This window comes from Echinops telfairi, unplaced genomic scaffold (assembly GCF_000313985.2).
Source record: "Echinops telfairi isolate 266 unplaced genomic scaffold, ASM31398v2 ScPeMD7_5;HRSCAF=22, whole genome shotgun sequence".
NCBI lineage: Eukaryota > Metazoa > Chordata > Mammalia > Afrosoricida > Tenrecidae > Echinops > Echinops telfairi.
In genome coordinates, this window is record NW_022103901.1 from 13934671 (window position 1) to 13950401 (window position 15731).

Sequence of the window (15731 nt, forward strand, 5' to 3'; positions counted from 1 at the left end):
GCACATATGCCACCATCATCATTTTCAAAGCATTCTCTTCCCACTTGAGCCCCTTCCCCTCCCTCCCTGCCCTCCCTCATGAGCCCTTGCTAAGTTATAGATTATTATTTTCAACATTCAGTTCTAGTGCTCCCCCCCCGCCCCCCGACTTTATCCCCTCACCCTGCCCATCTCCCCCCTCTCACCCCATATCCCCTCCCACTCCTTGCATCTGTTATAATCTCTAGGCAGGCACTCCTTCTGTGCTTCATAAGCTGTTAAACCCCACAGAAACAATGAAGCGCACAACGGAAAGGAAGTGGTCAGAATAAGACCACAGCGATGCAATACTAGCCACTGGTCTTTCAAATGCCAGCAGAGCCACCCAGGATGGACAGCTTGCAGCCGAGCTTCCAGATGAGGACAGGCTGGGAAGAAAGGCCTGGCGATCCACTTCCCAAAACCAGCCAAGGGAAACCTCCCGAGGACACGGCCCAAACACACAAGTCAGAACCGGGTCGCAACAGAACATCCTCCCGCTGGCTCGCTCTGGACAGACCCTTGGTCAGGAGGGAGCCAGGGCCAACTGAGGACATAATGTCTGGGGAAAGAGAAGACTGGCGAGGGTGGGGGAGATGCTGGGGGAGGTGGAGCCACTCAGGGACCACAACAAGGGGCAACTCACACACGCTGGTGATGCAAGCTGACGCGGTCCGGGCAGGTGGGTGGGTGGGCAACGCTTTATTCTGCACAGGGGCTGCATGAGTCAGAGGCCAACAGACAGCAGCACACAGCAGTGGCAGAATGGAAATGTTGAGCAGGTTTGGAGGTAGTCTCAGTCTAGAACATTTGTGAGTATGGAATTGTCCAACGGAAATACAAAGGGCGTCAAGCACTTCCTGGAAAGTTAGCATTGAAACAGTCTCTGTGCTATCTGATTCAGAATCATCTCCTTCGCTGTTATCTTTCTGCTGTACAGCGAATAACATCATATGGCCTTTCTAGCCATACCCTTAAGTCTGAAGGAGCCCCAGTGACAGCGAGATTTTGGCTTTGGGCTGCTAACTGCCAGGTCAGTGGTTCAAAGCCACCAGCTGCTCTGTAGCAGAATGGTGAGGCTGACTATTCCTATAAGGATTTACTGCCTCAAACTCACTATCGCTGACATTGAGCCAGTTCCAACTTAGAGCAACCATATAGGACAGAGTAGAACTGCCCCTGTGGGTTTCCAAGACTAAATATTTATGGGAGTAGAAAGCCTCATCATTCGCTCTCAAACCGCCGACCTTGCAATTAGCAGCCCAAACCCTCTACCGCATATTCTCCACCTTCCTAATGCCACGACCCCTTCAGACAGCTCCTCATGTAGTGGTGAACCCCGACCATAAAATTATTTTCGTTGCTACTTCATCACTGTCATATTGCTACTGTGATGAATCCTCATGGAAATATCCGACAGGCAGGATGTATTTCCATTGTTACACATTGAACCTCATGAAAGCATCGTGATTCATCACAGAAACAAGATGTCATTCTATATTGTGAACTATTTATTTCTAATGACAAATCAATGAAAGTTTGTCTGGAAGCATGGTGTAGCATGGGTAACAGTCTTTATGCCGGGTACTTGTAAGTGGGTGTATCTGTAGGTGGGCAGACCCACCAGGAGAGGGATATAGGAGTGGTGTCTGTCTCGGTTCCTGTGTTTTCTGACAGTCTTGGGGGACCCCTGGGAAAGGGGCAGACCTGCTGCTCTGCCGGGTCTCGATGGGTGGGTTGCCTTGTTTGGGTCATAGTCTTTGTAACTTTCAGGTGGGTGGGGTTATGCAAATGAGGTGCTTTGTGGCCCACCAAACTCACTGGCCACGAAGTCCACTCCAGCTCCTAGCGCCCCTACAGGACAGGGCAGAACGACCCCAATGGGCTTCTGAGGCTGTCACTCTTTACAGGAGTAGAAAGCCCCATCTTTCTCCCAAGGAGAGGCCGGTGGTTTTGAACTGCCGACCTTGTGGTTCACAGTCAAACTGGTCACATTTCACCCCCAGGGCTCCCTCGCTGATCTATGGAGCAAGAGTGGGGCAGCTGGGACAGAGGTCAGACTGCCCTAGAGGCCTGAGGGCCAGCAAGCAGGCCTGCCTGTGGGCACGACTGAGAAGAGCTATTCTGACCACAGAACTGTATCCTTAGTGGTTTCCCATCTGGAATTGTTACTGCCCTCCTAAGCCCCCCAATCAGGCCTTTCTTTGTGCGTTCTGTGTAGCTGTAGCAACATATGCTGCACCCCAGCGGAGAAGTAAAGTGCCGTGGAAGGGACAATTGGAGTTAGAATTGATTAAAAAAAAAAAAATGAAGTCAGAGAGTGGAGGTGTCTGACTCTGTCTCCTAAGAATTCACCCAAGTCTAATCCTGATGTTAGAGGTTAGAGGTGAGAGGTGAGAGGTGAGAGGTCGGATGCCTGTCCCCACCATTCCACACTTTTTCTGGAGGGTAGAAGTGCACTTTTTTTTAATTGGGGTGCATTTGAAGGGAACTCAGAATCTTTCAAAATAAGCACGAATCTTTTTAAAAGTTGATTCTGTATTTGAGTTGAAACCATTTTCATCCCACTTATCTCTTCGGGAACAATCATGTTAATCAATGTAATATGCACAGTCTTGGTAGACTTAGGGACATACACCCGACCCAAGCCATGATGTGTTCCGTCGCCTCACACGCATGTGCACGTTGGACACTGAGTAAGGCAGACCCAGGGGAATGAACGCATGTGAACTGTGATGCTCTGGCGGCCCAAGGACAAACAGAGATCTGCCTTGGAAGAAGGACAGCAGACCACTCCTCAGAGCAGTGGTTCTCAACTTCCTCACGCGGCGAAGCAACCCTTCCGTGCAGTTCCTCGTGTGTGGTGACCCCCCAACTGTACCATTATTGTCGTCGCTACGTCATCACTGTCATGTTGCTACTGTGATGAATCGGGCGGCCCCTGTGAAAGGGTCGTTTGACCCCCAAAGGGGTCGAGACCCACAGGTTGAGAACCGCTGCCTTAGAGGCAAGTATGTCGAGACTTTGTCTCGAACACTTTGGACACGTTATCAGGAGAGACCAGTCCCTGAAGAAAGGCATCGCGCTTGGGGAAATGCAGGGGCAGTGAAGAAGAGGAAGCCCTTCGACAAGATGCATGGACACAGAGGCGACAACCCTGGGTTCAAACCTAGGAGAATTGTGGGGACGCAGGATCAGGTGACGTTTTGTTCGGTTGTACACACGTAGGGTTCCTTTGAGGGGGCGCCCACGGGGGGCCCTAACACCAACAGCAACGATCGTCTGGGCGGATCATCACTGCACGCAGACTGGCCTCATCTACACACGGGAGTCTCTCTGCCCAGCAGCCTGGGAAACCAGAGAAAGGGGCAGGTCCAGGCAGCAACTTCCAGCCCAAAGTGAACTCAGGCTGGGGGTGGATGCTTACGGGAACAAGCTGGAATCTGACCACGGATCCAAACTTGTGGTGAGTATGTTCATTTCCTAGAACTCTCCTAGCTAAAGGCCACAAAGCGGGTAATGTCTAAGGACAACCGTGGGTAGGACCGGGCAGAACTGCCCCTGTGGGTTTCTGAGGCTGTTCGTCTTTACAGGAGTCCAAAGTCTCGTCTTTCTCCCATGGAGCGGTTGGTGGTTTCAAACCGCTGACCAGGCAGTTTGCAGCCCAACGTGGAGCCCACTGCGCTCCTCATTCTGGAGGCTAGATGAGCTAATTAGCATGTCTGCCAGGCCACGTGTCCTTCCGTCTCTCCCAAGCAGTCCTTGGGTTATAGCTGCAGTCATCCATCTGTACATTGTCTGTCTCTGTTTATCTTCTGTTTGTTTATAGTCCATGAAAAAAAACAACAACTCCCTGTCATTAAGTTGATTCCAACTCACACGACCCGAGAGGCCAGGGCAGAACTGCCCCTGTGAGTTTCAGAGTCTGTCACTCTTGATGGGAGAAGAAAGCCTCGTCTTTCTGCCTCAGAGCGACTGGTGATTTTGAACTGCTGACCCTGCAGTTAGCAGCCCAAAGCCTAACCATTATGACACCAGGTCCCCCGTTTTTCTATTCGATGAGGTTTATTTGGGCAGAAGATTCTAGAATAAGGTGGCACCACGCCACCACGCCCTCCTCTTTTGTAATCCAGTCTCCAGCACTCAGACTGGATTAACACTCCCCCTACTGCTTCCACCACAGCACCCGAGATTAGATGACGGTGTGGGTGAGGCGCGGAGCTGTGAACTGACAGATCACTTATTCAAACCCACCAGGCACTGCACCAGATGGAGATGAGGCTGTCTGCCCCTGCTTCCCTCTCAGAAGGAGGGTGACTGTGGGTTGGAATGGATTTCAGGACAGTGGGCTTGGTGTGGCTGGGGGAGATAAAAAGGACAGTATTCACCCAAGGACAAAGGTCCGAAGGGCTAGGAAAGAGGGAGGGATGGAGACAGGAAGTGCAGGAGGACGTGGGACCGGTGATGCAACCGGGTGAGACCACATGTGTCAGAGGTTTGAGAATTGTCGAGTGGAAAGGGGATTCAGCCCACTCACAATAAAAAGCAAGACAAAAGAGAACCACGCTGCTCTAGAAGGAACCTCCTGTCAATTCGACTGATGACGCCTTCAAAGCCCCTGTTTCCACACCAGGTGAGGGTCCCAGGTACCAGGGGTTAGGACTCCAGCTCTCTCTTTGTGGGACACAAGTCAGTCCCACCCAGAAAGGAAATGCCTTGTCCCAAGCAGCCTCGGCTCGGAGCCCAGCGGTGCCTGCCACAGCCCTGTGCCCCAGCAAAGCCTGTGCCTGCTCCGGTCCACCTTTCTCCCCAGAGGCCTCTTAGCCCTGGACTTTGCAAATGATCCAGGCACAGATAGCTCCCTGGAAGGCTTTCTGGCTCAGAGTCCAGCCGTTTCCCTCTCTGGGCCAGCCAGAAGCCATGGGTCCACTGGGCCTGTCTGAGTCTGTTGCAAGGTCACATGGTATCTCGTCACCACATCTCTGATGCGTCCTGACTTATGATTCATGCTCCGTGCCTGGAAAGCCCTTGCATGTAACCGCTCTGCCTGGCCACCAAGCAGTCCACCGTTCAGTCTTGCACAGCCACAAAACATTCCCCGGCTTCTGCGGTTGTTATTGTGGTTGTTAAGGGCCGTTGCTACATGCTCATAGCAACCCTGCCCTGTCCGATGTCATCTGCCCAATCATTGCTATGTTTGAGCCCATTGTGGCAGCCCTGGGTCAACCCACCTCATTGAATACCCTCCTCTTTCTCTCTGCCCCTCCACGTGACCAACCGTGATCTCCTTCTCCAGGCACGGAGGGCTCCTGAGCACACGTCCAGAGCATGCGAGACAACGTCTCCCCATCCTGGCTTCTCAGGGGGCTGCATCTTCAACAGACCAAGCCAGTCTTGGACCCAGCTGTTAGGTAGACTAGCGTAGGGCTGGGGAATGTCCGTTAACACATGCCCAGAGGGCCAAGCTATGGGAACAAAGGAGTGGCACCCTGCACATGCCCAGAGGCTCAGGTTTCCCCGGTAGGCATGGGTGGGCGTGAACCTGAATTGGCCCACCTAGGCCAGGTGAATTCAATTCAGCCAATGGGGTTGATCAGGGGTCGTCCACCACACCTCCCCATGGAATCCTTGAATAGGCAAGATCTCGGAGTTGAGCGGCAGAACTCTGGCAGAACTTTGGCGCAGAGAACTCTGGGAGAACTTTGGCGGAGAACCTTAGGAACACACTTTTGCGTGATGCTGAGCAGCTTCCAGCTAGGCCGCGTGTCCGGGAGGAGTCCCTCGGGTGCCGGGTAAACCTGAAACTTCTTCTAACTCTCATAAAACTCACTTGGATCACGAACCAGGCTTCGGCATGAATTCTTTCTCGCGCGGAGCCAAGGACCGAGGTATAGATCTAGCTCCAGCGAGATCTAACACAGCCTTGTGTCTTGGGAAACTCATGGGCAGAAAACAGAACAGAACCTTCGAGCGCTCCAAAGAGGTACATATCCGTTTCTTACTGAGAGTCCAGATACCCGCATGCCCGCTTTGTGGAACACCGCAAGAGGGTGGCAGTGATGAACAGGAGCTGAGTTTTATTTTTCACAGTCCACATCAGAGCCCAGGCTGTGGCTCGTCCTTCCTCGTGGGCAGTCCCGGGCCTTCTGTGGTTCTTCAACGATCACCTCGCTGTCTTCCATTGAGCAAGTGTCTCCACGTCGGACCTCCTCCCTTGAGGACTCGGAAGGGATAAGATTTGGAACCCGCCCTGCTCTTCTCACTGACGTGGGGGCGATGCTCACTCGCAGTGGCCCTGTAGGACAGGGTAGAGCTGCCCCTGGGGTTTTCTGAGACTGTGGCTCTTTATGAGAGAAGACAGCACTGGTGTTCTTCCTCAGGGCGGCTGGTGGTTTGGAACTGCTAACCTTGAACTGCTAACCTAGCAGCCCACCTAGGAACCACGACACCCCCAGGGCTCCTACCCTCCTCCTAGAGAGTCTAATTAACAACAAGGAAAACCCTGCTCTCAACCAGGATGCCATCCTCTGGCAGCGGGATTAGGATTTCAAGGCCTGTTTAAGCCATCACACGGAGCTCAGATACGGAGATGGGTGAGCACGGTGGCTGCAGCCATGGGCTCAGGTGTAGGAGTCATTGTGGGGAGGGTGCAGCCCCGGGCAGTGTTTCCTTCTGTTGCGCAGAGGGGTGCTATGGACTGGAATGGACTCGATACCCCGAACAACATCACCCGAGCTCCAGAAAAAGGCCTGTTTGCCACATGCTTCGTCGGGAGAAGCAGAAGAGCAAGATGACCTGGTAGCAACCAGCAAAGTCAAGGGCTTCCAAGGTCTACGAGACTGGACCTGCAGAGACAGGTGAGAGGTCTCAGGACACTGAGTGGAGCCGAAAGGAAACATAAAACCCGTTGCAAAAGGGCACGGCACCCAGCTCCAAGGACAAGCCCAGAGCTGGGTGTGCGGGGGAACCGGGCCAGAGCTCTGGCCTGGGGATTGCACAAAAGAGATGTTCTGGTTCAACGGGTTTGGCTCTGGGGACATGTTCTCCTGCCTCCGGAGAAGTCTGCACCTCCCAGGCCAGCTTGGCACAGACTCCAGGAGGCTGGACCTGCTGCCCAGGCAGGAGGCATGGGGAGTAGGTGCCCCCAAGCCTGCGAGGAGGAGCCAATTAGGGGCTGTGTCTGTCTCCCAACCGAAAACCATTTACTACCTTACAAAGCATGCTGGGAACTTTGCTTTGAGTGGGAAGTGCTGCTCAGGCTCCTGCTAGGGACAAGGCCAGAGCTGGGTGAGCAGGGAGTTTACGAGGCCAGCCAGGCGACCTGTGCTTCCTTCCCAAGCCTCACCACAGCCCCACCCTTTCCTAGGCAGTCTGTCCTCCAGATGGGGCATCAGGAATGAGGGTAGGGCTAGTGCTTTGCTAAGCACCCAGGAGAAAGTGCCCGCCCCTCCTCTGCCCTCTGCCCCTTCCCTTCCCTTCTCCCTTTCCTCCTTTGGCCCACACCCCTCCTCAAGGGTCCCTGGGTGCCTCTGTTTTTCTTTTTAACATTCTATTGTGAATTAGGTGAAGGTTCACAGAGCAGATCCGTTTTCCATGGAACAGTTCAGATGCCTTGACAGGCAATCCTCCCAAAGCCCCGTCCCTCAGCCAACTTCCTCCTGTGCTTCCTGCTTCCACGCTTTCCTCCCAACCACTCTGGACTCTGTCCTCGGGGGGAATACTGCCCTTTGGGTCCCCAGAGGTGGAATGGTTTCAGATGTCTAGAAGGTACTATTCCCCTTAGATGTACTGCTTGGTTGAGAATTGAACTGGGAGTTGGGTCCCGTGCTGGACCAAAAGGTGATTCAGGGCCAGCGTCTGAAGAGTCCCACCCTTCTCTGTCCAACCAATAGTCCTGCGGTTTTGTTGTTTTTAATGATTTTCAGTTGGGTCTCACATTTTGTCTCCCATTCTATCCAGAACCTGCTAGTGTGATCCCTTCCCGAGCAGTTGGCAGTTGGAGCTGGGCACCATCTGGGTCTTCTTGTCTCAGGGCTGAGGAGGCTGAGGGTCCCGTGGCCCTTAGTCCATCGGACTCACCGTTGGCACATGTCTTAGATTTTCCTTGCTCTTCTCTCCTCTGGATGGGCAGAGACCAATAGTTACACATCTGAGGTCTCTCTCTCTCTCTCTTTTTTTCCCTCCAAATTGATAAATACCAACTTTATTTTTCCACTTAAACGGCTAAGGAAAACCCATGAACTAATTATATTTTTTTTAATCCAACAACTCCGTTGAAAGGTATAATTGTATCGACTTATTAAATGCTAATTAAGTTTTCGGAGATGCAGATGAGAACTTCCAGCATGCATGTTTCAGCGCAGTCCTTCAAGACCGAGGGAGGTGACAGATGGTCACAGGCCTGCTTGCCACGTTTGCCACGTGGCACCAGCACCCTCGTCGTCGGCACCAGCACCCTCGTCTTCAGGGTTTCGCTCCAAGGCGGGGCTCTGTGATGAGACCACGTTGGTGGCAAGCAGAATATTTTCGGACCCAGTGAAGGATGGATTCATCAGAACATTCTGAACCGCTGGAAAAGGCTGGAATGGATGCTTTTACAGCGGGGGACTGCGAAGCGGGCCATTGTATTGTACACCTTTGTCCTGCAGGGGACGTTGCAGTTCCTACATTAGTTCACACACCCAGAGTGGGGGGGGGGGTGCCCAGGGTGGGAGCACTAGGTCTGCTAGAGACGGAAAGAGGGCCTGAGCTGAGAACTGGAATTCTTCCTGCAGAAGCACATGTGTTCCTTCGGTGAGGCCTGGAGTCTGTGGTGTGGAGCCTCTCTGGCTGCAGTCTGGATGCTCATTCCCTAAGGCATTTCCATCTCTGCATGTCTCTGCTGTATCCCCCCCTGAGCAGTGCCCACTGTACAAACAGTGGTCTCTTACCCAAGGGTTGGAGGGGCTGAATGACTAATTGCCATCATCTTCATTGGACAGGGTGCTGTTGTCAGGGGCCAGCCCAGGGGCCGACTGTGTGTGTTTGGGTTGGATGCCAACCTCTACATCCATTAACGGGCGTCGCTTCCTAACAGGCTACCTAATGTTGAGTTGGCATGTTTTGATTTATCTTTTTTCACCACCACCACCACCACAATAAGACAGTCTACCAGTTTCCCGTGGGGGCCCTGGTAGCAGAGTGGGCTACTAGTGCAAGGTCAGCAGTTCAAAGGCACCCAGCTCCTCCTAGGGAGAAAGATGAGGCTTTCTGCTCCCATAAAGAGTTACAGTAGAGAGAGAAAGAGAGAGAGAGACTTGGAAACCTGCAGAGGCAGTGCCGCCCTGTCCTAGAAGGTCACTATGCGTCCCTTAGATCCCACAGCAGTGAGTGAGCCATTTCTTAGGAGTCCCTACATGTCGCCAGTGAGCACGTGCAAGGCTTCTGATGGAAAGTCTTAGCAACGGGAACCCACTCAGAGGTGACCAGAAAGGAAGGCCTGGCAGTCCCTTTCCCAAAAGGTCCCAGTCAGGAAGATCCTAGAGTCCCGCCCCTCTGACTTCCATGGGGCTCGCCGTGAGTGGGAGTTGTCAGCAATGACAAGCGGGTTCTTACAATGCTCTCTGCCCTCAGACCCAGCAATTCCTCTCCAACGGGCCCAAGAGAACGGAAACAAGCGTGCTCCCAGGGAGGTGTCAGGAACACTCACAGCTGCCTTTGCAGGAGGAATTCCCAACGGAAACAATCCATCCAGTCCGGACCGGTGAAATACCTGTGCGTACAAAGGACCGGCCCTGGACCCAGAGCAGGCAACAGCACGCCATAGCTGGCTAGCACTTGAAAACAACTCCCTAAATCTGCCTTCCACCAAAATCGGCCTGCGTAGGCCGCCTGCAAAGGAGCATCCAGGGAGTTGCTGCTGCTGCTAGTGTTAAAGGTGGTGCAGTGGATTACGTATTAGGCTACTGATTGCAAGGTCAACAGTTCGAAACCAGCAGTCTCTCCACAAGAGAATGACCCCACTTTCTACTCCCCTAGAGTCGCGACCCCTTTGGGGGTCAAACGACCCTTTCACAGGGGTTGCCCGATTCATCACAGTAGCAAAATGACAGTGATGAAGTAGCAACGAACATAATGTTATGGTTGGGGGGTCCCCACCACATGAGGCGTTGTATGAAAAGGTCGCGGCATGAGGAAGGTTGAGAACCACTGCCCTAGAGTGGCAGTCTCAGAAACCCACGGGGCGGTACCCCGTGTCCCAGGGGAGCTTGATGAGTTGGCGGTGAGTTTGGTGGTTGTGAACTGGGTGAAACTTGAGCACATCATCCGTTTTAACTCAACCATTCGCACAGTCTGGTCTCATCTCACTGCGCCCCACAATGCTTTTCCTGACTCCATCCCTCCTCCTTCCTCTCCCTTCTGAACTTTTTTTTGGAGGGGGGGGGGTCTGCAGACAAGGCTTCCTTTTGATGTCCACTGGTTGACTCACCAGGGAAGTGTTAAGTTCTCTGGTGGTGGAGGGGGTGTGCTGCGCTTCAAAAACTCACACTGAACTACCCACTTAAAAAGGGTGTGTTTCATTGGGTGTCAACCATACTTGACTAACGTGGGGGGAAAAAAACCCTAGTCCGGCTTCCCTGAGTGGGCGGGGCAATTCCACCCAGGCACGAAGGCTGGAACCACAGGTATGCTGACCAACATGTTCAGCTGGTGCGACACGGACATGTTACACCACTTGGCTGGCACAGAGGGCTCGCGAGAACGCCCCACAGCCTCTCAGACGGCCCTGCACCTGGCCTGGAACCCCAGCTGGCACCAACTGTTTGCGCTTTGACCCTGCCTTATCACAGGCTCCTCACTCCTCTCCTCATCTTTCCTCTCTCCACACCACCCTCCCCTTCTTTGGGTGGAAAGTTCCACATGTCCTTCAGGGCCTGGGTTCCCAGGAGAGCTGCACCGGTCCCTCTGTAGCCCAGCTGTGTACACCTCTGTTCTCACACAAGTCTGCCAACCCTCTAAGTCCCGAGCAAAGGCATCGTGACCTCTGCTCCCTCCCAAAGCCACGAGCACACGCCCTAAAACACACTCCCAGAACCTTCCCGGTGAACTTAGTAGGCAAGTCGTAGGCGTCAAACCAGCTGTCACGGCCTCCGTAGACACGCTTCACCCCGTGTGGCCGAGCAGAGAGCGTCGTGGCACAGCTCATGGTCTCAAAGCCAGGAGGTGGCAGCCTTAGACCCGGTGGGCGTCAAGCTCACGCCGTCATCCCGCAAACCCCAAGGCCCGGCAACAGTCGTCACAACAGCGGAAGGTCCAAACCTTCATACGACCACCTCCAGTGAGAACAAAAGCCCAACGAAGACAGCATCGTTGCCTTAGAGAGAGGAGGCAGCTGCAGACAAGCCTGTTGGATTTTAAGTTTACTCTGATATTGCTGCCTCGTTGGTTGCAAAGACGGGTTTAAGGAATAACCTTGTTGGAGCCTGACGCTGAATCAGCTCCCGGCTCAGGGCAAGCACCTGTGCATAGCAGGATGAAATGCTGCCTGGTCCTGGGCCATTCCTGTGATCACTTGCAGCTTGGACCCTTGTGATTCGTGGGTTTTTTCCACGGGCTGATTTTGGGAAAGGCAACCACCTGGCCTTTCTTTCTAGCCCATCAGAGCCCTGTAGAGTTGCTATGTGTTGGAATAGATTCAGCAGTGATGAGGTTTTGAGATACCAAGCGCTTAAACCATATGAACGAGGAAGCACACCTGGAAAGATGGTTACACCTGGGCTGCTTCCTCCAATTTCCAGTCTGGGAGAAAAATCACCCTTGACACCCAATGCAGATTCCGATGAGAGGAAGTCTCTCCGATCTTTGTGACCAATTCTAGCACCAACTGCCCCTCCCTCTGCCCTCTCTCTCTCTACTCGGTTCATAAGTTACCGTCATGATCACCCAGAACTCACAGACAATACTTACAGTTACGGGGCTTATTAGGGAACCAACAAGTCAGGCTCAGGAATGACTCAGGATACAGTTATTGGAATAGGGCAGCTTCTTGGCTTTACCTGTAGATAGGCCTCTCCCAAGGTCCCTGGTCCCTCAGTAGAAGTCTGCCCTACGTGGGCAAGTGTTACAAGTTGTTTAGCTATAAGAATTAGTAGCCAGAGGTGCCATACTCTGCCAATGAGCCTTCTGCCCAAGGTTCTCAGCTCTCTAACTTCTATGGGTCAGCATGCCCACTGTAGCTACCCTGTTCCTGGGGTGGGGAAGCCCACTGCAACCATCTCATATCAGTCTCTGGTTCTGCAGCTACGTCTCATCAGCTCTCATCATCTTGGTGTTTGAGTCTCTGTCTGTTGGGTCTAGAATATTCTCAGCACAGGGGACGGTTCGAAGGATGTACTTTATTACCGGCTCTTTTGGATGCTAATGAAATCCCCTCTCTACTTGTGGGATTGGCAAAATTCCTCTTGCTCAGATTCCATATACTTTTTTTTTAACATAGTCCTTCTCCCATGAGAGGTCCATACACCTCATTTGTATTATTTGCATGCTGCTCCGCCCTCTTGGTGGGCTAACAGAGCTTGTTTGCACAGTCTCGCCCAATCATTTTGTGAATGTCGCCAAGCCCCTAGCTAGAAGGGCCATGATAATGTAATTGCCACATCACACCAAATCCACAGAACTCTTCTGTTCAAAAGACACCACTAAGAAAATAAGAAGGCAGGTGTGTTGGCCGGGTTTGCATAAAGAAATAAATCCAGTGACACCCCTCTCTGTATAAGAAAGAGCTTTACATAAAGAAGGCATCTCAGCCCAGGCCAACTCAAGTCCGTGAGTCAAATTCTAGTGCATCCAATGCTCTTCAGACTCATGGAGCCACATGCCAGTGACACAGAACGGTGAATGGAGAAGCAGAGAGATCACAGGCCGGTGGGTAGTCACGTGGATCCAAGGTTGGTGGGAACATGGCACGGCATTGGCAGCTCTCTGGGCCGGTGGCCCCCAAGGCCCACCCCTCGAGGCAGGTGGAGCTCCAGGAGGCAGGGAGGCAGAGGGGCAGCGAAAAAGCAGTCCCCACTCTTATACAAGAGGCCACAGCCCCACGGAGGGATCCTCCAGCGACCACTTGATTGACAGGTTTACCTCCATCCCCAGTCAGGAGGGTCTGGTTGGTATAACCTCTCACTACCCCGTGTCACTGGCTCGGATAAAAAAAGTCACAATGTGTGTGGGTGCTTCAAAACCTTTGTTGGAAAGTGGAATGAAAAGATCATGGAATTTTCCCACCAGCTTTTTGAAGCAAACAGAGGACTGGTATATGGAATACAGCTGTGGGAGACAAAACTCCCTGGGACTGTCAGTTTTTTTCTGGATCTCACAAGTGTTTTACCTGGGACTGGGTACTGTTTTAACCAGTTTCCTATCCTCCCGTAGCAAATGCCTGCCTTATGCAGGCTTTCCTATATACAAAGAGCTTGTGTTACTCAACAATAAGACAAGTATCCCAACTGAAATACAGACCAACTATTTGAACAAAAAGTTGAAAAGATATGTATATGAATGGCCAGTAAGCATATAAAAATGCTTAGCATCATGTATCCCAGGGAAATACAAAAGAATATTGAAACTGTATTCATGATCTTCCAAATCTGGAAACAACCCAAATATCCTTCAACTGGGAGACGGTTAAACAAATCTGCTCTCATCCCATGGAATATTCCATGTATATATATGAACTCCAACTACCCACAGCAACCCGGACAAATTGTAAATGCGCTGTGTGCTAAGTGGAAGATCGGTCACCCGGGTGATGCCGGGTCAGTGTTTGCAGGCTAACCAAAAGGTTGCTGTGGCTTGAACTCATCACCGCTCTGCAGGAGAGGGATGCGGAAGTTTGCTTCCATACAGGTTTCAGCCGTGGGGTTTCTATCACAATCATCTATGACAGGGGTGGGGCCATCTGACCCAGGGACCTGGTATAAGGCTCACAACATCCTAGACACCAGCTAATGTCCTACCCCCTCACCAAAGAGAAGCAGTTCCCGCCATCACACTAGGGGCTTTTGCAGGGAGCATAAGGCTTGTGTAAGTCGGATCTGCTTCTGCTTCACAGAGATCAAAGTGGAGGATGATCCAGAAGGGGGAGGGGCCCGTAAGTGTTCACTTTATCTCAATTGGGTAATAGGTATGACACGGACCTTCAGACTTGGCTCATTACAAAGATCCTGCATCTGTCACACAGCCCTTTAGCTTGAACTAACGCCACGCCATCTTGCCTGCTGACCTTGGGAGCAATCCGACTTGCCAATCTGGCTCTGCACCCATCAGCTGTGGCTTTTCCTCATTCTCTTCCCATCTCCCGATTAGCCTTCCTGCTTCCTGGTTCCTCCAGCTCAACATCTGATCCATGTGAGGAAGTTGAACCAGACCTAGACTTAAAACAGTTCTACAACTGTGTGAGACTCTTTTGGGATACAATTTCGTTTAGATACATATTCATCTGGATACAATGTTTTCAGTGTTGGAAACAGTCTACCTGTGTTTTGGGTTCCTGTGAGTCAAAATCAACTCCAGTGAAAGACAGATTAAAAAGGATACTAAAAGTATGATTCCAATTTTATGACCTCAAGAGAAAAAAATGACAACGATAGGACCATGTTGTAGATTGAACTGTAGCTCCCAAAAGTCTGCTCTGAAGTCCCGGCCCAGATAGCTGAATGGGGATGTGGTCCCGTTGGGAAACTGAGCCTTTCTTGAGCCTTGTCTGGTTCCAAGAGAAAGATCAGGATTGGGGAGGCTACATCACGCTAACCCAGCTCACAGAGACTGCTGTTGTTGTTGTTGTTGTTGTTGTTGTTGTTATTGTTAGTGCTGTCAAGTAGGTTCCAACCCACATGTGGCCCTACGAACAGGAGAAAGAAGCACTGCACGGTCCTGTGGCCTCCGTGACATGGTTCTGATGCCTGAGCCCATCGTTGCAGCCACCCACCGTGCCACTCCATCTCCTTAAGGGCCCCTCCGCCAAGCATGATATCCTTCCGACCCCTTTGGGGGTCCAACGACCCTCTCACAGAGGTCGCCCGATTCATAACAGTAGCAAAATGACAGTGATGAGGTAGCAACGAAAATCATTTTATGGTTGGGGGGAGGTCACCACCACATGAGGAACTGTCTGAAAGGGTCACAGCTTCAGCAAGGTTGAGAACCACTGCTCTAAGGAGCAGTCTGGCCATGCTTCTTCCAAGACGGATCGGTTTGTCCTTTTAGCCGTCCATGGTACTTTCACTATTCTTCACCAGCACCTTAATTAAAATGCATCAATTCTTCTTCCGTTTTCTTTATTCAATGTCCCTCGTTCACATGCATATGAGGCTATTGAAAATACCATGGCTTGATCCCAATTCTACCTTACAAATCTGGCTGGACCAGAGGATGTACACGGGTACAGACAGGAACTGGAAACACAGGGAATACAGGAAAGATGATCCCTTCAGGACCAGTGCAGGAGGGTGGAGGGAGGCTGGGGTGGAAAGGGGGAACTGACAAGGATCTACATATAACCTCCTCCCTGGGGGATGGACAACAGAAACATGGGTGAAGGGAGACGTCTGACAGTATAAGATATGACAAAATAATAATAATTTATAAATTATCAAGGGTTCATAAACTATCAAGGGCTCATGCGGGAGGGGGGAGTGGGGAGGGAGGGGAAAAATGAGGACCTAATGTCGGGGGTTTAA